The sequence below is a fragment of the Physella acuta genome, unplaced genomic scaffold (assembly GCF_028476545.2).
Source record: "Physella acuta isolate Inbredline_101_S28 unplaced genomic scaffold, ASM2847654v3 ptg000198l, whole genome shotgun sequence".
NCBI classification, from domain to species: Eukaryota; Metazoa; Mollusca; class Gastropoda; family Physidae; genus Physella; species Physella acuta.
Window position 1 is genome coordinate 90,907 of NW_026731717.1, and position 24,057 is coordinate 114,963.

Genomic DNA, 24,057 nt, shown 5'->3' on the forward strand with positions numbered 1-24,057 from the left:
GTTGAAGGGGATCGAGATTTATCTGCCAGTGGGTTTGAACTCGAGACTTTGTTCGAATTTATCAACCATGACAAAGAACAAACAAGGCAGCAGTTGTTAGATTTTGAAGTTGTCTCTCCTAGAAGAGCGGCTGTCCCCAGCTAACGAGCCTCATCTGCCCGAGGGACATTTACAATGATACAATTATACTGCATTCGATTATTATACGTATTCATGTTATATATTAATGTTTAGGCTTATACATAATATAAAGTAAATGTGTATTGGTAATATAGGCTAGTCAGAAAAAATCAAAAGCCTTTGTGGAATTAATGACACAACTTATAGCAGAACCTGGTACCAAAAAAATAACACTGATATAAAAACCTGATATAAAACCTGATATTATATCAATAGTGATACAAGCAAGACTTGATCCAAGAAATATCAGATATATGTAAAGATACATCAGAAAATCTTATGCACAATTTTAGTATGAGCAAAACCAGACAATATGAAAAAATCGACCGTTTCAAAATCTTGAATATGTCAAAACCATCCAAATTTTAAAAAACCAGACCATATCAAAAGCCTGAAAACATCAAAAACATAAAAAACTCAACCTAAAAAAAAATCAACAAAAAACAACCTCCAATTACCCACGACCTGCTACTCAATATATACTGATATAAGTAAAACATGATATAATCAAAGTCTTATACATCCATTAAGAAAACTGGTCAAAATCTTATACAGCCATAAAGAAACCTGATCAAATTTTAATAGTAACAAACGGAGTAACGCTATATGCATAACATATACATAGATACAGGAAATTTAGTGTATAAATGACACTGAACTCTAGGAGTTATTGATTATTCCATTTTAAGCGTCTTTGTTTTGTTGGGTTCATGATCTAAAGGGAAGGGGGTACTGTGGATGGGGGTGAATACTGTCGTGTTAATATGTAAATAAGAAAAGTCGAGGTGGAAAATTATTTGATATAGAAGGGAAAGGGGTGGGGGTGGGTTATTAGGGGAGAAATACAGGAACTCAAGACGATGGCAAATTGGCTGGTTGGGCTAAAGCTAAATAAGGAAGAGAGGAAATAAGGGCAAAGCGAAATGTAATATCCCAGACAGAACGCCATTGATTTTATTGACGAAACGAAAGAAGAAAGAGACACCAAGGGGAGGGAATAATGAAAGAGTGTGCGGTGAAGCTAAGAGACGGTAAAGACAAAAATAAATCGATAATTCCCTTGTTTAACGGTGGAAGCAAAATAAGATCGCGGACAAAGGGAAGCAACTCAATTTATTACAACGAGTTTTCAAGAACAAAAGAGTTGTGTATCCTGAATGTTTGCACAAGGAAAACAATTATATACGAAATTAAATACATTTAAAAATAAAGTTTAAAATTACGACACTAATAATTGAAATTGTATCTTTAAAAAAAAGTAATTTTGTAGCACAAGAGAAAAACTAGTTCAATTAAGTATGAGAGCAAGACTTGCTGCAGTCCATATTTCCACACTTATCAAGATAAGCATCAATCAATATCGTATTTCCTAGTGTAGCAGAACATTCCCGAAAAGTTCTGCAAATGAAGAGTAACGAGACGTGTGTCTAAGCCCATTATAGGTTTAGTGTCGGCAGGCAGAGACATTAAGTCGGAACACACTCTCAAATTATCCTGGATTGGCCTAGTTCAGGAATATACGGCGGTCGGTCGTTGGTTTATTTAATACGTTCTGTAATCGTATATATCTATGTATGAGTGTGTATTGATGTATTTATGTGTATGTATGTATTAATATATTTATATATGCATGTATGTACGTATGTATGTGTATTTATATATATAATATATAATATTTAGTATAAACACACGTACAAACATATATATAAAAAAAACAACATATCTTTGTTGAGTTTCTTCTTCCAACCATCACCCGCAGCGTTCCTCCCCGTCCCCCCGCACTTGAATGTTCTACTTTGACAACTTTCGTCAACTATTGCGTTTTTTGTTGGTTTTTTTTTTTCCTTTTTTTTTTTACCTTTAGGTCATATTACTTTCGGATTGATTATATGTGTGATTATTCAAATAACTCGTTTTAAAGCTGAACATAAATCTTTTTTTTTCATAACGTAGTTTCTAATTCCATAAATAGGACAGTCGCAAATGGGAGATTGATGATATACATGTTACATTTTAAATATTTAAAAAATAAAAATAGAAATTTATTGTATAACGTTTTCGTAAAATCTAGTAACAATTAATTTGTTTGTAGAAATAAAACAAAAGTCAATAAAGAAACAACAGGAGAAGGTTTGACTTTTGCAACACCCTGAAACTTTGCCGCCATGTTTCGTTTACCGGCCAGATTGGCACCAGGTCTAAATAAAACTGGCCAGGGCAAAGAATTATTTCCCTTTACGAGCAGCTTTTTGAAAAGGAAGGAAAAAATTCTAATTATGACGGACTACGTTATAATGAAAGCGAGGGTAGGGTGGTGAAGGAATGGAGGGGAGGTAATTATTCTTCAGATATGTACTCCAGCGAATGTCTCCCTCATTAAATCTTCCCAGCCTCCTTTCATCGATTTAATCAACGAACATTTCGTCGTTTCTTTGAGGCCATCTTAATCAATACCGGACCATGAAAAAAATAACCTTCCGCTTTTTACGGTAGAACTTCGCATAAAAATTAATAATACTACAGCCTTTGTATGAAGTGATGTTAAGATCTCGTAAGAATAATATTGCTCTTGTTTAAAGAATGTTTTAATGTATAGATCTATATAATTATAGAAATAGCTAATGTCTTAGTTATATTCCTGTGATTGTTTTAGTGCTTGTATTGTTGAACTTCGCATTAAAATTAAAAAAAAAAGAAAATAATTGTACGAATTAAGATCTTGAAGATTTATGTTGCTCTTGTTTTAAGAATACGTTTTTGTTATATGAAAGTAAGTAAAAGTTTCCATTTCAAACCTGACGGTCTATGGGGCAAGTGAAGTAGAGTTCACTTATTTCTGTGACCTCGGCATATGAACTCATTTATTATTTTTTTTTAAATAATTTTCTGAGTTATATTCCTGCGATTGTGTAAGCGCGTGGTCTACTAAATACTCAGTCGCCTTTCCACCCCCCCCCCCCCAACCCCATGACCTCTTCCTACACATGACCTCAGCTGAGCGGGGTCGCCTGCATATTTAATTACATTAGCATTTCAAAAGATCGTGAATATGATAAATTAATACCCAACTATCTTCTATCCCCCCCTCCCATCTCTACTATTTCTCCCCGCCCCCCAAATCTTTCCTTACACTCTAAGATATCCCACAAAAAATCAGGATAATTCTATCCCAGGATTTCATCATGACCTCTCCAATATCCCCCAACTCTCGGAATCTGATCATCAAAATTTGGCTAATTGACAACCAAGGGCGATAAATCACACGCTCTGGACTTTCACGCAAGGCGTGTGTGAGGGCGAAGAAAAAAGAGCAGGCAATTACGGAGGGCGAAGGTTTTCTTTCCATCGATTACCTCGCTTCTTTCCCCTTGCTCTGTATAAAATTGCCCTTGTCAACACGGTTGGATTTTTTTTAAAAATTTCAAATTCTAATTATTTCCCTTTATTCGCGATGCGATTTTCATAAAAAAATTATATAAAAAATTATATTTAAAAAATTAAATGTGCGATAATTATATACAATAATAGAAATGGTGAAAGAGGGTACTTTTTTTCTACGGTAAGATACCAAATGACAAGTCGTTAAATACATTAAAGAGAGAGGAGACGTGTATTCGGTGTTTGAGAACCGCGCGTTAGCTGATCACGTGGTCATGTGGCGTAATGCGATGGCGTCATACAATGTAATCGTTCAGACACTGTAGCAATGTAATCTCGTAAAGCTGACATGTGGGGGTCGGGGTGTGGGGGTGGGGGAGTGACATCAGTAAATTGACTTGAAATTGGGGGGGGGGGAAAGAAAAAGACTGGCAGAGGGCAAAAAACGCATGAAGGATGGAGAGGGGGGGGGGGTAAATGAAAGCGGGTGAAGGGGGTAGGGGGAAGATCGATAGTTAACTGGTTAGGGTGGGGGTGGGGCTGGGGGGGGCTTGAAAAACCAGGATTCTAATTTTAGCATTTCATTAAAACACACGGAGGCGAGCACTATGGGGGCACATTGGGGGAACACACACACACACACACACACACACACATACAAACACACACAGAACGTTGGGCGACAACACACTTCAAAGCCAGATTCCCAGTTCTAAATGAACTCTTATATTCCCCCTCTCCCTTCGTCAATATCGAACCCGTCGCCTTGGGATATATTCATTTATATAGATGGACTTGCTCGTTTTTTGTTTTACATACACACACTAACACACACACAAATATACAAGGTTCATGCTGTATTTTATATATATATATATATATATATATATATATATATATATATATATATATATATATATATATATATATATATGTGTGTGTGTGTGTATGTGTGTGTGTATTACTATATGAATGAATTTAAGAATAAAATTTCGTTGCTATTTTTATGAGTTATTTCTGTGCAATCAGATTGCCCATCACAGAACATAAAATCAGGGTAATGACATACGACAGCCAAGATTAAAAAGAGAAGAATAGATAGCAAGCCTGCCCTACCCCATTGTGACAGCAGGCACTATCCACGCATGCGCACCCCGATGTGTAGATAGGATGCTGCAGTTTTAGCAGTATAAAAAAAATAGACACGCCTAGATTCGTTATATAAAGCTATTTAAAAGCTTGAAATAACCCTTCATCAGAAATGGGGTAACGTAGCTTAACGTATTTATTTTAGCAAGTGTTTAAAAAAATGACGTTTAGGCTTAGCTTGGATTAAACCCAGTCGTGTTATAAATCCTAATCCAAACGTATAAGACAGGTGTAAGATAGAGTCAATGTTTTGGATTACCCTCCACCCCCACGGGCCCTCCCCCTCTCCCATTAGGTCACGTGACCCTCCCCGTAAAACGCGGGGGATGACGGGAAACACGTGCTGGCCATTAGCCGGTGCGGCGTTGTTGGCGTCCGTGATCGTGCACGTGCGATGAGTGCCGGATTACTGCGGGGTGTACTCACCTAATGGGACCTAAAGCACGGGATTAATGATTCAGGTGGGGATTTGTGGAACGTGAGACTAACAATGGCCAACTCCGGGAGGCAAACATTGGCCACCTCGGGGGCAAATAGTGGCCACCTCGGGGGCAAATAGTGGCCATTATGGCAAACCTAGGCCATGTCATGACAAATAATTGATGTTAGTCAAAACATTGGCCATCTCATGGCAAATAATGGCCATCTCACGGCAAATAATGGCCATTATGGCAAACATAGGCCATGTCATGGCAAATAATGAACGTTAGGGTAAACATTGGCCAAGTCAGGGTAAATAATGGCCACCTCGGGGTAAACGTTGGCCATTTTGGCAGAACATAGACAAATTAATGACAAACAAAGGCCTTTACAGAACAAAATTTGCGAATTCAGGGCAAATAATTGCCGTCAAAAAGTAAACATTTGGAAAGTCATGGGCAACAAATTGCTGGTTGGGATAACATTGGCCACCTAAGGACAAATAATGGTCTTTTAGGACAAACATGGGCCAAGCCAATATAACACTGGGTCACGTAAGAGCAAATCGTGGAGATCTCAGAACATGCGATACTGAAACAATGGCCAACAATCTGCGTTGAGGGCCAACATCGACAAAAGCGAGTCATCTATAGCCAGTTGGGGCCAATACAACGTTCACGTAAGTTAATCATTTCAGTGGCCATCTTTGTGCAAATAATGGCCAACTTCGGTCAAAAATTAGACCAATCCCGGATGGAAAAAAAAAATCATGAAGGATAAACTGGCCTTCACATATCCAACCAATTCCAATGCTGGCTTTATACGAGTCTAGCCATACTCAGTACTAGACCAAGCTAAATCGCTGGTGTATCGATCACACGTCATATTAATCTCCAATCTAATCTAAAAGCCAACCAACAAGCATACAAATACACTAGATTGAACTATTATTAGAGATCGATATGTTAGATCAGTGAGAAAAAAAATGTAAACAAAAAAATTACCGGAAACTAGTTAGATATAGTTATATTTCAACAGAAAAAAAAATGTACTAGCACGGCTTATGCACTAAACTACCAATAAATTATAAATTAATTATCACCGATTATTGTTTCGGCATGAGGTCTTCGTCAGATAAAAAGAAAAAAAAACTACGTTTCGGCTTGAGGTCTTTGTCAGATAAAAAGAAAACAACTACGCTTCGGCATGAGGTCTTCGTCAGATTAAAAAAAAAACTACGTTTCGGCATGAGGTCTTCGTCAGATAAAAAAAAACAACTACGTTTCGGCATGAGGTCTTCGTCAGATAAAAAGAAAAAACTACGTTTCGGCATGAGGTCTTCGTCAGATAAAAAGAAAAAAACTACGTTTCGGCATGAGGTCTTCGTCAGATAAAAAAAGAAAACTACCACAACAAACCTTTACACCACATGGAGTTGTTTCCAGCGGTCATCAGCTCGAGGGTTACACGGAACCTGTCTGGACACAGGGAGTAGGTCAAACTTGGACACGACAAAGACAGAGCAGTCTCGGACGTTGACACTGATAAATTGTCCCCGGGGGGAGTGAAGGGGGGTGGTGGAAAGAAGGGGGGGGAGTACAACCTACGGGTCCTCTCACGCGCGCTATCCTGGTCACCGCTCACGGCAGTTTGTGCGCGTGCATGTTATTTGTAATGAGGGAGTGGAAGAAAAAGAGGGGGTTGTTGAAATTGGTATGACTGCTGTACTAAAGTGGGACTGTGTGATGGACAGGGGTCAAGGTCACCAGGTGGAAGACAGAAAAAAATCCACTGGAAAGTTTAATAATCCGATTGATCGGTGACGTTGAATGACGTCACTAATCCACCCGTACCTCCGAACTTGATCACAATGTGAATAAAACTGGGTCGTGGGGCGGGGGGGGTGGATAGAGGTGAATCGCACCGTTGAGTGCGTTACCTGTCTGGAGTCAGCCAACCGTGACGGGGCAAGCCATGCACCGGTTTACTGAGGTGAGACCGGCAAAAAGTGTTGCTCAGACATCACCAACAGAGATGAAGTTTTTAAACGTGCCATTGTGTTTGCTACAAACGTAATGTGCACGAGTATATCGGGAGGGGGTGGGGGATGTGGGGGTAGTGGCGTGGGGGTGATGTTCTGCTCAGATACAAGATTTTGAATTTTGAAAAATCCTTTCTTAGTCTTTAATGGCATTGTATCCTAAATTTAAATTACAAATCACAGTAAAATTGTGGTTGTTTATCTATGACTAATTATCTATTGATTAAAATATTAATGTTGAGTTCAAATACACTATTTTAATTTTTAAAAATCCTCTCTTAGTCTTTAATGGCGTCGTTGTTTAAATATAAATTATAAATCACGGAACTATTATGGTTATATATCTATGACTAATTATCTATTGATTAACATATTTTAACAATAAGGTAATTAACTATGGGATTTCTTTCAGGTAATAAGGTAAATAGCTCTCATTAGTTAGTCTTTGTTAGGTCCTACAGTCAATCCTGGATAATGGCTGAAAGTAGGTCACGTGACGTATAATTCCAGGTATAATAAGAGACACCCAATTTGTCAAGTCTTTGTTCGTGCTCAGAGTATGCCGTACTCCCCCCCCCCCCCCTGCACTCGCCATGTCCCCCCCCCTACTAAACCGCACAGGGGCAGGTGTAGATCCCACACTGGTCCTTTGTCTCGGTGGGGTTTGTCCCTACACGCCAGACGGGGTCCCCGTGTGTCCCCATAATTGTGACAGTTTGGGAGATGTGAATGGATTGTGATCAAATACGATAGGTGGTGAAAAAAAGGGGTGGGGGTGGGGGTGAATAATTTAGTACACTTGTGTACGTCACCGTGACGTCAGGCTACCATATGGTCGGGCTGGTAGATTTCCCGGGTGGGGACGCGGTGCTAATAGGGTTGGAACAAAGCCGTGGTCGTTATAGAGTTAAACTGTCGTTATAGGGTTAACTGTCGTTATAAGGTTAACTGTCGTTATAAGGTTAATAGGGTTTACTGTCGTACACTCCGGTAAAACGCTGTACGTTCGCTTTAGGCTAGACGAGGTAGAAATAATGACATTATAAACTTTTAGTTCAGCTATTTAAAAAAAAACAACTTAACCTCACATTTTTTGCCTTAATACTAACACAGAATATAATAGCGTGGTAAATAAAGTGTTCCGTTTGGGTTTGTGAAAGTGTTCAAAATGTGTATTAAGAGTTACTAGATTTAAACTGACGTGTGTCACACTAAACACAATAAAGAGTGTTCAACTGTGAAACTGAATCGTCACCGATTTCGCTAAACTTTCTCTAAATTTGACAAGATAACGCAATATTTTTACTTTTTAGTAAGCACCCCCTCCCTTTCTTATTATCTGACCTGTCTTTGACTGACCTTAAACTAAAACAACTCAGTCTAGTTAAATTCAACAGTTTTTCATTTTTAACTAGATTATCTCCCTTTAGTCTGATTATCCCCCTTTAACTACCTTCAAACAATTTCCCTCCCTTGTGAGATTTTGTACATTCGTCTCCTAGTCAAATAATGTTAGAGATTTCTATTGTAGCTTTTCCGTTTTATTGAGGAGGAGAAAAAACATTGTAGAAAATCAGGTTAATTTTGGGCTTGAACAATTTTCATCTTCTGTTGTGTGTGGTCGATGGGGAAAAAGTCTCTTTTTAATTAATTTAAGATTCCATTAGGCCAAGATTGTCTTCCTATCGTCTCTAAGCGGTCATGGGCGCGGGGGGGGGGGGGGGGGGGGTGGGGGGGGAGTGAAAACAATGGAATATGGATGCAGAAGAAGATGCAAATAAGATGAAAATCAGATGAAAATAAAGAAAATGTAAAAGATTTTTTTAAAAAGACTATAAGATGGAAAAAGTAAAGGATGTAAAAAAAAGATGAAAGATAAAGGAAGAAAAAAATATACAAAGATGGAAAAGGATTTTAAAAAGAAATGGAGATGAAAAAAAACACACAATAGGATGACAATGAGGAAGAAATTAATGATCTGTCGGAAGGGCGTTCACTGACACGTCCTGCTCCGTAATTCGTGTGGGGTGGGGATGGGGGTGGGGTAGGGGGGTGGGAATGGGAGGGAGGAGGGGAGGGGGGAGGTGGTCCAAGACAAAACAGCATCTGACATTATCCGGCACCAATTGTTGACGATTGCACGCGCAGAATGACGTCACCGGATGTTACAGCATCAGCGGATACCAGAGGTCATAAAAAATTTCACAAATTCTTGTTGAATTACTGGTCTAGATCCCCCCCCCCCCCACCCACCACTACTACCCGCAAATCCCCGCCCTTTTCTTACTCTCCCACTATTCCAAGAAATCTAGTTTATTCATGCATGAAAATTACCCCCCTCCCACCCTCATTCGTTAATCCATCACCCCCCCCCCCCCATTATACAGCTAGCCATTCTAGTAGTATATGTGATTAATAATAATATCTGTTACGATTCTTAAAACTTGCCGACTTTATTCTCAAATGAAAATAACTTTCTTTTTATCAACCCAATACTTTTATTTTCTAGTACAGTGTTAGTTTTTTTTGCGAATGACAGACATTTCAGGCCATCCTTTGTAACAATCTGGCCCCTCGACTGTGGCCATCTTGGCCATCCACCGGAGCACTGTTGGCCCTGGCCTGAGAACTAGCCAGCCACCAACAGACATAAAATCGATGAGCAATTAGGGCCAATCAACCTGACCGCGAGTAAAACACAGACGCTCACCGGAAACACGTCATTATTCCAATTTCCGGTACAATTTGAATTTTTTTTCCTCTTGTGTTAAGTTCACGAAAATTCCGACAGATTCAACACAAAAAAGCCTGATGAAAGATTTTTTAGAAATTGGTTTGGTCGGAAAATTGGTCGAAATCTTTAAAAGACTAATAATTGGTTGAGATTAAATGGTGGAAAAAAAATAAAAACGCCAAAATTAGAAAAGTAATAATACTAATAATAAAATTTAGAAAAGAATTGTGCCTATTTTCGTACATTAGAACTAGAAGATTCAAGTTCCTTCTTTATATCTTAATCGTATTTAAATCAAAAGCGGCTGGGCATAGTGCTGACTGCACTATCCCCCTATACGTCGAGGGTATTAAATTAGACTAACTCTACTACATCTATCTCCCATCTGTTTTGGGCGCGAAACGGGAAAAGATGAAACTCCTCAACACAAATATAAGAAGACAGTTAAAATCTAGTTCGCTTACTTCTGTTAGCCCTGAGTCGACATCACCTCACCTCCATCGCTTCCTTATCTCGAGAGGTTATTTTTATATTTTCGCGAGGTACACAACTCCGGTGAGATTCTATTTCCTTTATCTTTTTCATCCTGCTTCAATTCCCTCCCTAGCCCCTACGTTAAATTTCTCCTGGAGTGTTTTTTTTTAAATAAAGTTCTTTTAAGTCAGATATTAAGTCCACATATCACACCCCCCACCCTGCCCCCCACCTATGTGTAGGCTACATATTTTGTAAACAAACCTGTGTACCATGCTTCTCCTTCTTAACCTCGACACACCTACAGCAAATGTAAACATTTCCTACTATGTTAATGTTTACAAGACTTCATCCCCTTATACACCCACGCGTTCTTTAAAGCGTATACTACAAAGACGTGTATATAGTAATTCCTAATTACACCCTGCCCCATATTTAACTTCATTATACAGTTAACTACTTGATAAAAAATTTTATACACCCGTTGTATACTTTTGAATTTTGTATAAAATTAAGCACACTGTACTACCCCATTCAGGCACACTACACCATGTATTAGGTATACTGCAATTTTACATCAAAGTATACCAGACCCTCCCCCCCCCCCCACTATTTAAAAATACTCACCACTGTACCCTACACCTTTACTACTACCTCCCCGCACCCCTCGAGAAATACGCCCCTGAGGCCTCTCCATCCATCAAGGAACACACCCCTGATGTACCTGCACCTCTGAAGCAACACACACTATATACACCCGCCCCTAAAGAAACACACCCCGATGTACTTTCACCCCTGAAGAAATACACCCCTGAAATAGCCACCACCACACGCCTCTGATATACCTCCACCCCTCACGAAACACACCCCCACCCCTGGAGAAACACATCCCTGATGTATCTTCATCCCTGAAATCCCCCCCCCCCAACCCAAAGAGGAACACACCCCTGAAATCCCCCATCACACCCCTAGCGGAACACACCCCTGAAATACATCCCCCACCCCTAAAGAAGAACACCCCTGATCAGTGTTCCCTCTAAGCTGCGCGGCTGCGCGGCCGCGCAGCACTTAGAAATATGCCGCGCAGTCATTTTCTGATGCCGCGCACAGATTATCAGAACGTCGGGCAAGCCTAATTCACTAGAAAAATTGTAGCCAGTGACTTGAATTAAGCGACATTTTTAGTACCTGTTTTGTTAAACGAACAGTCTTTGTGTTTTGGGGCATAAACAGAAATCACAGGTATCTTTGACTGGGGGGGAGGGGGTGACCTCGGTTGTCATACCACAGATCTAGTTAAGGCAACTCTAAATTGAGCGGGGCGGGTTCCGATGTGATGTCTGGGTGACCCTCCCTCTGCTTGATTTAATGGTTTACCTGACACCTAATACCGGAAAGGGATTGTTGCTACTAGCTGACCATGCAAGTTTTTATTTTCTATAGCCACTGCCCCTAGCCATCACCCAACCCCCACCCACCTCCTGATACTATGACGGTTTACCCAAGTCAGATGCAAAATCTACTTTACTAAAGGTGGATGTGTTTTTGCTGTTTGGTTTAAGGATTTATATACTGTATATCCAATTCTTGGGAATTATTACGTGCACCTGGATCGAACTGTTTCAGTATTCACAGACTGGTTTAGTAAATAAGGAATAAAAGTTTACTACTCTGTGCTATTTGAAAATGTTGAAAAGAAAAATGTGTGTAACAAGCGGTAAAACAATGCAGCAAAAATAAAGCGAGAGATTCGTTTAAACTGGAATGGCTCAAAGTTAAAGTGACAACCGATACGCCAGATTCTTAGAATGTTTCAGTTGAATTAGGAAGCATCTGAAGTGTAAGTTCTGTGCTGCTAGTACTTGAAACTAACACTGAGCGAGAAGAACGAGTTGAACAAAATGAGCGCCAGCGGTCAAACGAGGATCAAGTTCGAATCCAAATGGATAATGTTCTTCTCGCCATTAGGATACACGCCTCGATGCTGTCGGTACAACTGATTCATAACCACATGGGGAAGTATGTTTCTATACTAGACAGTTGGCGAAGTAAGAACTACGCCTTTGAGTTTGTTGAAGCAATCAACGAGGCGGTTGTGAAGAACACAATGACAGAACTTCATTCAGTCAATTCTTTATTCTACAACACCGTTTTTGGTGGAATAATTCACCTTACCGCATGTGATGCCTCAGCTCTGGAGGCAGCCATAACACAGTTCTACACTGAACATCAACTTGACATGAACCGCATGGTAATGATAACATCAGACGGGGCATCGGTTATGTTAGGCCGTAGAAAGGGATTAGCTGCTTTACTGAAGGCTAAGGTCCCCCATCTTGTTGAACAGCACTGAGTTCGATCTTCAGTTAAAAAGGGCGCACTTGAAGAATTGGCCAAGGTGCATGATATGGATGTAATTTCTTTTCGACCAATTTATGAAGTTCGTTGGTTGTCACGTCACTTTGCTGTCAGTGCTTTTGTTAGAAATCTTGATGCTTTAGCTGCTTACTGTGAAGAACAAGTCCAAGACTACAATGATCCTGTTTGTTGTTATGTTTTGAAATCATTAAATGAACACCTGTATCAAATTGGCTTTATACCGTTAATGATGTATTAACTGAATTAGCTAATCTATCAATGTTGTTGCAGCGAAATAATTTATCATATATCGAAGCACATCAATTTTGCATTTCTAAAATACGCAAATTAGAAGCACAATACCTGAGTGAAGATGTTTATTGGAATGATAAAGCCAAGAAAATTTTGAATGAAAACGTAGGAATCGACACAAGACAAATCACACAGTTTATACGATCGGTCTGCGATCATTTAAATGTAAGGTTTCCAGGAGATGAACTGCAGTTTTGTTCAGCTTTTGATCATACTGGTTTAAAAAATTGTGCATTTGAGTTTGGCGTCAAAGATATCAAAGAACTGTGTGTAAAGTACAAAGACGTGTTACAAACAACAAATGAAGAGTCAATTATCACGCAATAAATGACTTCAAATTTCAGATCAGTGAAAAACTCAAATCAGGTTCAGTAAATTCACTATCTGAAATAGCAGGAGTTGCTTTAAATGATGAACAATTTAGCTCATTGGCAAAGTTAATTGACATATGCTGTACTTTTCAAGTATCCAGCGCTGATTGCGAGCGAGGTTTTAGTCTTATGATTGCATTAAAGTACAAGCACGAAATAGACTTGAAGCCACACATTTGGGAAATCTAATGCGAATTAAATTATATCTAAATGCTGGAGAGGATGTGGATTTAAACAAAGCATATAAGGTGTGCAAGCAAGGCAAGGTTAGACGCGAGAAATTGCAATAAATGCCCCTGAAAGGTTAGCTAATAACCTGTTGTCTAAGTATAACTCTAAAAGTTTCTGTTGTGTATTTTATTTTATTTAGATGGGATTCGTATCTTCTTTTGATTGCATACGTTTTATTAGTCCTACACATTATACTATTAATTTATCAAAATGTATGCCTTCATTACTCTGCTTAATTGCAAGCCTAAACATACATATTAACTTGCCCAAGTCATTTTTAGCACCGCGCACACAACATATTTTTTGCACACACACTCTTGGTCCTTAGAGGGAACATTGCCCCTGATATACCCCCCTCCCACCCGTACAGGAACACACCCCTGAAATATATCCCCCCCACCCCTAAAGAAACACACCCCTGATATACCCTCCTCCCACCCCAAGAGGAACACACCCCTGAAAAATATCCCCCCACCCCTAGAAGAACACCCCTGATATACCCCCCTCCCACCCATGCATGAACATCCCCCCCCCTGAATTTGGCCTCTGTTTACCTCCACCAACTCCATTTCTTTCAATTTAAACCCTTCAGCCTTGAGATCCCACTCAAACACGTGCCATGCGCGTGCACACAGTCCGGGCGAAACACTGCTCACCCGCCCGTGTCTAGCTTTGTTCGGATAGCTCACTTTCGCCGGCAGCGGCTGTGCATTGATTTCTTGGTTTTTAGATGGACTGGTCCTGATTTTATTACGACGAAAATTGTGCGTGTGTTGGGGTGGGTAGTGTGTGTGTGTGTGTTGAGGATGGGGAGTTTGGGTGGGGGGGGAGGAGGGTGTGAGAGTGTGTAGGGAAGGTTCTACTAGAATGACTAGTAGTACGAGGTGGGTGGGGCGGGTGGTGATTGACTGCGATGGTGGGGGATTTTATATTCATGTTTGTATAAATAAGATTTCTTTGGACTAGTAGGAGAGTGTGTAGGGTGGGGGGGGGGGGGGGGGGAAGGGGGTAGTCTAGAACTGTAAGCGAGAATCAGACCTTACGGTCCTTTTCGGTGAAAATGTATGTGTGAGCAGTTATGTTAGGGGGTGGGGGTGGACAGACTGGGTTGGTGTTTAGCAGTGAAGGAAAATTCAAGTATACCGTGTGTTTGAAGAGTTTGGGTTGAGTTTGTAAATAGTTTTTTTTTTTCAAAACTGAAGTTGTCAACATCTTCAGAAAATGTTTGTTAAAGTCGGACATAATGTAGTCTCGATATATAATTAACGTTTGTGGGAAGCCATATGTGTGTGCCTTCGCGCACACTAGTAATTCTAAACAAAACCAACATTAACATCAACTTAAACCTAAATCACTCAATTTTTTTATCCTATTCACATTAGTCTTAATATTACTCTTCGTGACTAGACTTTCTTTGATGAACGAAAAAAAACGTAACAGAAAAAAAAGTCGCTAAAAATATTAATATAAATATAATTTAAATTTAAAAACTATTTATACAATGCACCTGATGACAACGTTAAATACGTCAAACATTTTTTTAGAGAATGACTAAATTTTTGTAAAAAATACAGTTGACATGTTGTTATCTCCCTTACTATTCCTAAAGCAGACAGGGAAAAAAAAAAACGAAAGTGAAATAAAAATCACATCCGCAACAAAGACACGATTTTCCCATTAAACTTTTCGCTTTTCTAGACAAGGGAAGCAACTATAAACAATAAGTTATGAAAACCTGACACGGAATACACATCGCCCTGTCTACTTTAGCTAAATTTTATAAAATGTTTCGTAAGGCCAGGAATACGGGTGTTGTGTTTGTAATCAGCGACCCATTAATTAATTAACACGTTTTCTACATCAACAACTTTCAACGTCTGTTGTTTCCGTTTAACGAGTTAAAAAAATTGCACTTCGTTTGTGACGTCATTAACACACACAAAAAAAATTAGGTGTGAGAAAATTATGTCAATAAATAATTACAGTATGTAAAGGTATTTGTCTTGGATTAGTCTTAATACTGAGACGTCTGAATAAAAATCTAAAAAGAAAGTAAAGATACCCTTACATAGGTGAAGGTCTATAATGCAGGTAGAGTAGAGTTAACGAGTTTCCGTACATCGGCGTATGTGTTGTCAGTTCTATGCCTAGCGGCCTTTACTTTCCTTGGTAAACTCTATGACGATTTACAGACTTAAACCCGTGATACACCTCCCCCCCCCCTCTCCTATCCACAAAAAAAAAACACCAGAATCTGATAATTTTTCTGCTTTCAGAACTCTGCACTGAAGATTATTACATTGTCTTTGGTTGTAACAGCGAAACAATTTCGAATTGACCGTTGGCTATCACCGATGTGCCATAACCCATGAACCTAAACCAGCTATAATTGAAAAGCCACTCTTCTCCCATAACCCATAACCATTATGCAGGGGCGTAGCGAGGGGGGGGGGGGGGTGGGGGGCTGGGGATGCGGACCGCACCGGGTGACACCATTTAGGGGGATGACACCCAACCTCGTCACGCCACTGCCATTATGACTAAACCTGAACTGTGAGTATTTCACATTTTTAAAAAGTCATCGAAAAAAAGTCAATGGTAAATACTGGACGGTACAGAGAAAAATACTGTGAAAAAAGTCACCGGAAAAAAAGTCGCAAATCACAAGGTACGGAAAAATCACATGAAATATTGTCACCGGGAAGTAATAGCATAGGTAATAATATTGGAAGATTTTTTTTTTTAAATATGTTGGTTAAAAAAAGTAACTCGATAGCACTATAAAAGCAGACAAAAGCTGACTATACTTCATGAAATCTGTAAAGGATACCCTTTAAAGCTTCTTGTTGAAGTCTAGTATTTCATTAAAAGTGGAGTTTCGCCTTTCATATGACCCCCCCCCCCCCCTACCCCCGGGGTAAAGCGCGTGAGTCACCCAGCAGGTCACGGGTAATGGGGACGTGCTTTCAGAGTGGACATTGACCTCTTTTCTTCACGTGTCAATAACAAGGCGGTCAAATTGGTGGGAGGGGGTGGGCGGAAGAAAGCGTGAGTAATTGTTTATTGACACGTGCAATTATTACACCCCCCAACGCCTTTTTTTCTGGGCAGTTTTTTTTTTCGTGTAATATATGAGTGGCGAAATGGGTGTGTGGTGGTGGAGGGGGTCAGAATAAGTTGTAACAAGTTCGGATTTGCTAGGAGTAGAAGGGGGTAGATAATCTAGTAGATAATCTAGTAGATAATCAAGTAGATAATCCGGTAAGTCTAATCTAGCCCCAGATTTAGAGGTGGTAAAGGTGTTTGGTGGAAACTGAAAATTGAATTCCCTGGGGGTCGGGGTGTTGGGGTGAGCTGTTTCCGAGCAGAGGTAATGTTTTGTTATCTTAAGCCGACTTCCTCTACCATCCACTCCCCCCCCCCCACCCCATCGCAACAACCTTTAGACTTTAGACAATATAAGATGGACTTATCCCTGTTCTTTGTGTTATATTGCTATTGATAAATTAGTACAAAATGTAGTGGTAATTTTGGAATATTGTGGTTAACAAAAGTTATTAACAAATTCCTTACAACACATTTTTTCTTTTGCTTTATTTCTGTGACTTTTTCCCCTACAGCTGATTTAGTCAGGATGACGCAATGTTAATCTTTCTTAAAATTAATCGCAACTTACAATAGAAAGTAAACATCGTAACGTTTTGTTTACATGATTCCAACGTGAATCCCCCAATTACTTATTAATATTAAAATTAATCTTGATACGTTAAAAACGTATTATTTCAGTGTTAAGGCTTAAGGTAATTTCAACGGTTACCTTAGTGATATAGACAAGTATTCATGACGAAAAGTAATGTGCGTTGATTACCTTATAACGGAAATGTATCAAACTAAACCACTAAGATAATTAATCTCACAAACAAATTATATTTCTAATCATTTTTGTATACATTTCTCACTTCATTTTTTCTTCTCTTGATCTGAAGTAGACAATTTTTCTCATCACTTGTCTATCAAAGTCTGACGGATGTAACCAGCCACGCATGCGCGGAAAAAAAAAACCCAGACGTGTCGCGTCGGGGAGGTGGAACAACAAACACACCAGACGCCATGTGTAGACTGACACGGGCGTCTGGTCCGAGCGTTCACCTTCACAAGTCAATTACATCGTCAGGTAAACCTTCGAAAGTGGGGTGGGGGGTGTCGAATAAGGTAGGGGGGGGGAGGGGGGGGGGGGAATAAGAGGGTGGGGGGATAAGAGGGTGGAGTCGGGTTGTCCAACAGGTCTAATGAGGTGGGGGTTGTCCAATTAATTATACAGGTTGGGGTTGTAAGATAATGTGGGGTGGTGGTGTCTATATCGGAAGGGTGAGGGGTTGTCCGATAGGGTGGGGTAGGGGTTGTCCGAAATGGTGGTTGTCCAATAGATTGAGGTGATCCAGTGGGGTGGGGTTGTCCGATAGGGTGAGGTAGGGGTTGTCCGAAATGGTGGTTGTCCAATAGAGTGAGGTGGTCCAGTGGGGTGGGGCTGTCCGGTAGGGTGGGGGGGGGTTGTCCGATAGGGTGGGGTGGGGGTTGTCCCGTGGGGGTGGGGTGGGGGTTGTCCCGTGGGGGTGGGGTTGTCTATCGACGAAATCACCTAGATGTATGAGCTGGTACGTCTTTTCGGCAGGCATCGGTAATTATTGTCACTTTGTGACAAACCGCCGTATGAAAAATGTTAAAGTGAAGTAAAGAGTCCTCTTTAGATCAACTGTGCAGATGACGTAGAGTTCCTATGATTCTTGAACTCGACATATGGCCAAAAGGTGTGGTCAGCACTTTGCCTAACTTTCCCCAACATGAGTTAGGTACCCATCAGAGCTGAGTGAACTCAGAGACGTTCAACTGACTTGAGACCCGAATTCGAGACTTTCGGGTTAGCAGCCTAGCGCTCTACCGCTTAGGCCACGCCGTCCCATTTGTAACAACGTTAAAAAAATTATTTTCAATTTCTAAAACATACGTTCATTTTTTTTTCTTTTCGCGATTTTTAATCTTGCCTGTCTATGTATTTAGTTGCCAACGTACGAGACAGTACTCCGAGTCGTGTTTTAACTTCGTTTAACCATCAAACATCTAGTATTTGTTTTGTAATTTTAAGGTTAACGCTAAAAGCAAGGGTAGCCTCTCAACAGACACATTCAACTGAGGATTTATTATTTTGAAAAAAAAATGTCGGTAGTTCTTTCCCCATGAATGACATCACAGCCAGGTGAAACTAAAGATGGTTGTAGTGTTGTTTAAAGTTGTCTCATTTATATTAGTCGGTTAGAAAATGTGACTAGTTGTTTTTTTTTTGTAAATCCCTAGACTTTATAATATCCGATTACACAAGAGGCTAGGAAAATATAATTGCAAATGTGAAAATAAAAGAGAATTCACTTTTTAAAAACAAAATTTGTTGAGGAAATCCTAGACAGAAGATTTAGTAGGTGGTACACTTTTGAACATTTTCATCAGTTTAGTTAATTTTTATTTATTTATTTTTAAAATTTTTATTTAGTTTATTAAAAACAAATTTTATTTATTTATTACCGATGACTTGACGAAGTTCTAGAATCCAGATGATCATTACATTGGGGTTATTAATTAGGGAGCATTTGTTGTACAACTTAGTCACGTTATCCCGTTCATAAAATAACAGTTCTTGTAAGCAAATTATTGTTCCCTATATTGACGAATCTAATTATACACCAGTATTAAACCCTGATTTAAGTTTTCAAATAACTAGAAATTATTATTGTACTATGATGAAAAACAACTTGATTTTACGTAAGTACAAAGAGTTAGATTTAAACGATGGAGTTATCTACCGTACTGTAACAAGACGACTTGTTTACCTGCCCCTGAGTATTTCATCACACCACTGAGTATACCCTTGGGTGTCGCAGTTTAGATTGGCCAATGGGGAGAAAACAGTTATTAACAGAAGGAGCTGATGAAGACATATTGTCTTGGCATTATTCGCGCGCGGCACAGACCGCCCCTGTTTGCTTGAGTTGGATTCGTTCCCGCTGAGTGAAAGACTTGCTAATAAGACGTAAGTAAATACAGGGGTTTGGGGGTTGTTGTGTTGGAGGCGTGGAGAAAGGGGGGGGGGGGGGAGTTATGGTTGCGGTGGTTGTTGAGTTGGGGAAGGGTTGTTGATTTAAAAGGGGTTTGTTAAATTAGGGGGGGAGGGGAAGGTTGAGTTGGGGGGTTGTCAATTTGGGGTGGTTGATATGGGGGTTTTCGAGTTGGGAATTGTTGAGTGTAAGGTTCTTGAGTTGGGGTTGTTAAGGTGGATGTTGTTGAGTTAAGGGTTGTTGAGTTCATGTTGTTGTGTGGTAGATGGCGTTTAGTGTACGGACATCTCATACTGAAGTCAGCTTTAATCAGTACCTGGCCACAGTCGATAAAACAGTCGGTTCGGTATGCTGTAGGCTGCACAATATTTTAGTTCCCAAAAGTAAGTAAATGCACTTAACCTATTCACTTTAGGCAGTGGGCAGTACTGGACTCAACAGGCTATGAACAACAATGTTTTAGTGTTGTTGGTGCTGTCTAGTAATTTGTGTGAGTGTCCAAAAACACCTTCAAGTGCAGCACAAAATCCAAACAAGTGCAGCGATTTCAAGGATGACGGGGTGAAACGTTACAGCGTACGATTGCTAACCTGAAAGTCTTTAGTTCGGATCCCGGGATCAAATCCTTAGCAGGTCACACAACTCTGATGGGTACCTGATTCACGTTAGAGAAAGTAAACGCGGCTGGGCACAGTGCTGACCACGCTATCCCTTTTTATACCGGGGACATATTAAAATATTTATAAAAACATGTCAACTCTACTGTAACTGCCTTGTGGGGCGTACAAGTATAACTCCTGCGATAACATTTTCAACTTCACTAAGATTAACACATTTCAACTTATTTTTCTTGAGATAAAAAAAAACAACAAACAAATACACTAATCCCAGTTTTCCATGCTCGTTTCCTACATCAAGCTTACACCTTTCTACCCCCCCCCCCCCCCCCCCCCCGAATGACGCGCCAAGATACAAAAACAATCTTTCTCCCATGAAAAAAAATAAAACAACACAAAAAAAACTTGACAATTTATCTTCGGATTAAAAATTTCACGCTAAATTTGAACACAAAAATACATTTCAAGCTCAACCAATTAAATTAGACTGAAAGACATGCGCGTCAGGCGTATTAAGGTTTTAGGTAAACGGAAACAGATGTTGGGGGGCAGGAGCCGGATGGAAGAATTTTTTTGGGTCTTCTCTAAGGCCGGCGCCAACACGTGTTGGGACTAGAGACGCCGGCGGAGAAATCGAAAGTGCCGGTTAAGATAAGTGGGTTTAGGGTTCAGTGATCCGGGTGAGGGTTCAACGATTGGATTAATGGTTCGGCGATTCGGATTTGAGTTAATGCCGGCTGTACGTTTGGCGAGCCGGCTGTAAGTTCAGATTGCCTCAGAGATCCGGCTGCAATTTGAGAGAGTTGGTTTTACGTTCAGAATACCGGCTGTCATTGCGAAAAACCGGCTGTAAGGGCAAAAAAGTCGGCTGTAAATTGAGAAAGCCGGCTGTAAGTTCAGACAGCCGGCTGTATGCTGAAAAAAGCCGTCTGTAATGTGAAAAAAGCCGACTGTAAAGTGAAAAAAAGCCGGCTGTAAGTTTAGACAGCCGGCTGTAAGGTGAAAAAAAGCCGACTGTTAGTTCAGAAAACTGCCTTCATGCATCTGAAATCCGGCTGCGTAAGTTGAGAAAGCCGGCTGTAACTTCAGCTGAACAGCCTTACGTCCAAGACGCCGATGGTGAGTTCAACGTGTCGATTTAATGAACCACTCGACCGGATGTGTGAGCGATGTTATTGTAATTTGACCTCAGCCCGGCTTTTTTATAAGTCTGAAAACCGCTTGAGTTTTGACGCGGGAGAATTTTTTTTTAAACAGATAACAGGTGTAAAGGTGGTGTGTGTGTGTTGGTGTGTGTGTGTATGGGGTGTGTTCGTGTTGGTGTATGTGTATGGGGTGTGTTCGTGTTGGTGTGTGTGTGTGTATGGGGTGTGTTCGTGTTGGTGTATGTGTATGGGGTGTGTTCGTGTTGGTGTGTGTGTGTGGGGGGGTGTTAGTGTGGTTTTGTGGGATGGTAAGTTCCTGTGAATGTTTGTGTGTGGTGTGTTCATGTAAGAGTGTGTGAGTGTATGGGGGTAGGGGTGAAGTGTTTAGGTGTGTGTACGGGTGTGGTATATTCGTGAGTGTACGAAGATTGTGTGTATGTATGTCTGTATGTTATTGTGCAGGAGGGGGGTAGTGTAAACACTATTTAATAATTCTGTATACAGATGTTTTTGTTGGAAATTATAGACGAAAGTTAAATATTTAAAAGTTTCTTTGAGAGATTGGTAGGGTTGCGTGTATTTTTTTGGGAGGGGGGGGGAGTGGTAGTAAGGCCCAGCCAAAAAAATTGTAATGGTAGGGTCATGTAACTGTAAGATATGAGGTGTAAGGAGTGCAAGGAATAAAGGAATAAATGTGTAAGAGTGGAATTACATAAAAATCACGATCATTTTGAATTTGTAAAATTGATAAAAAAATTATAAACTTTTTCTGCCAAGAGTAAAAATAAACAAAATAGATAAATCACTATAAACATCTTACGTGCTTAAATAGGTAAACAGCGAACAAAAAATATATACAGATAAACAAGATGAATATGAATTTAGTTTAAGCATGGAGAGATATTTGGCGAGACTTTATTATACGGCGGGCACGCGTACTCTTAGGATTGTAAATAAGGTAAATGGCATGGAGAAGGAAATACGTAAGTAGTGAGAGATAGGGTAGAGGGGTTAATTATGGGTGATGGTGTTTTGTTTATGTTGGTGTTTCGAGGAAGGGTGTTGTTAAGTTATATCGTTGGGGGAGGGTGCATCGTGTATATGTGGTACAAGGGGCGAATCAATAAGGGATGTAGTGAAGAGGATGTTGTGGGTACCAAATAAAGGGGTGGGGGGGGGGGGCGTAGAAGTATGTTAATTGAAAATACAAAAGCTGCTAAATGAGGGGGGGGGGGGAGTGGAGATGTTGAGGGTACCAAATGGAGGAAGGGGGGGGGTACATATACATGGTCGATTCAAAGGGGGAGGGGGGTAATATGATTTATATACAGAGACGACTCATTGGGGGGGGGGGGCTGCAGTGAGGGTGACGTTGTTGTAGGCATCAAACTAGGGTGATGGTGTGTTGTACGAATAGACTGAGGCAATTTAATGAGGGGCGATGAAGATGGTGTCTGTGTTGGGGATGTTCCCCCCCCCCCCCCCGCCATGGGTTTTTGTGAGCACCTACCCCCCCCCCCCCCCAAAGGATTTACGTCAGTCTGACGTAGCTTGACCCAGGTAACCCTCGCCCCCGTGCTCGGGTTATCACATGCATGCAGGGGTCGGGTTTCAGCACGCGTATTAACACGCTAGGGGTGAGTACCTTGATGGTGAACAGACCCGCACGGTCGGTCTAAAGCTGGGCAAAATTTAGGAGGGCTGCGTATGTTGGTTCCGTATCAAACAGTAGTTGCTGCGGATGTTGGTTCCGTATCAAACAGTAGTTGCTGCGGATGCCGTATCAAACAGTAGTTGCTGCGGATGTCGTATCAAACAGTAGTTGCTGCGAATGTTACTTCCGTATCAAACAGTAGTTTACACGGGAACGATTGTAATTTAAATCAGTTACTTAGAAGAGAATAAAATGTTACTGTAGTTTACTAATTTGAGAAATTTAAACGAAACAATTTAGATTTAGTTTTATATTTTATATTACTTGATGTGGAATTTATTATTTTTGAACATTTAAAGCTAAAGTGACTGGGTAATTCCAAAGATCGCAATTTATTTAACTAAAGCTTTATTAAAGCGTCGGTATTTCGGGATTGCCGGCATTCTGAAATAACCTGTATTCTGAATGTTTCGGTATTTTAAAAGAGCCGGCATTCCGAAAGTGCCAGTATTTTGAAATTGCCGGTCTGTTGAAAGTGCCTGTATTCTGACAGTGCCGGTCTTTTAAAAGCGCCGGCTTTCTGAGAGTGCCGGTCTTTTAAAACGCCGGCTTTCTGAGCGTGCCGGTCTTTTAAAAGCGCCGGCTTTCTGAAAGTGCCGGTCTTTTAAAAGTGCCGGCTTTCTGAGAGTGCCGGTCTTTTAAAACGCCGGCTTTCTGAGCGTGCCGGTCTTTTAAAAGTGCCGGCCTTCTGAAAGTGCCGGTCTTCTCCATGAAGGACCTTGAGGCGTGGAGAGAAAGAGAAGCGGCCCCCCCCCCCCCTCTTTTATTGGCCGGTAGCGACATCCACCGCGTCTGTGCAAGAGATAAGGCCAAGATACGGCAGGAC

General features: G+C 40.5%; 1 protein-coding gene across 14 annotated transcripts in view; it reads right to left on the reverse strand.

Moving 5' to 3' along the window:
* The window catches only part of LOC131937034 (CUGBP Elav-like family member 3-B), a 164,146-nt gene that overhangs the window by 88,033 nt on the left and 52,056 nt on the right, over window positions 1-24,057 (reverse strand). The gene's annotated exons all lie outside the window — the stretch shown is intronic.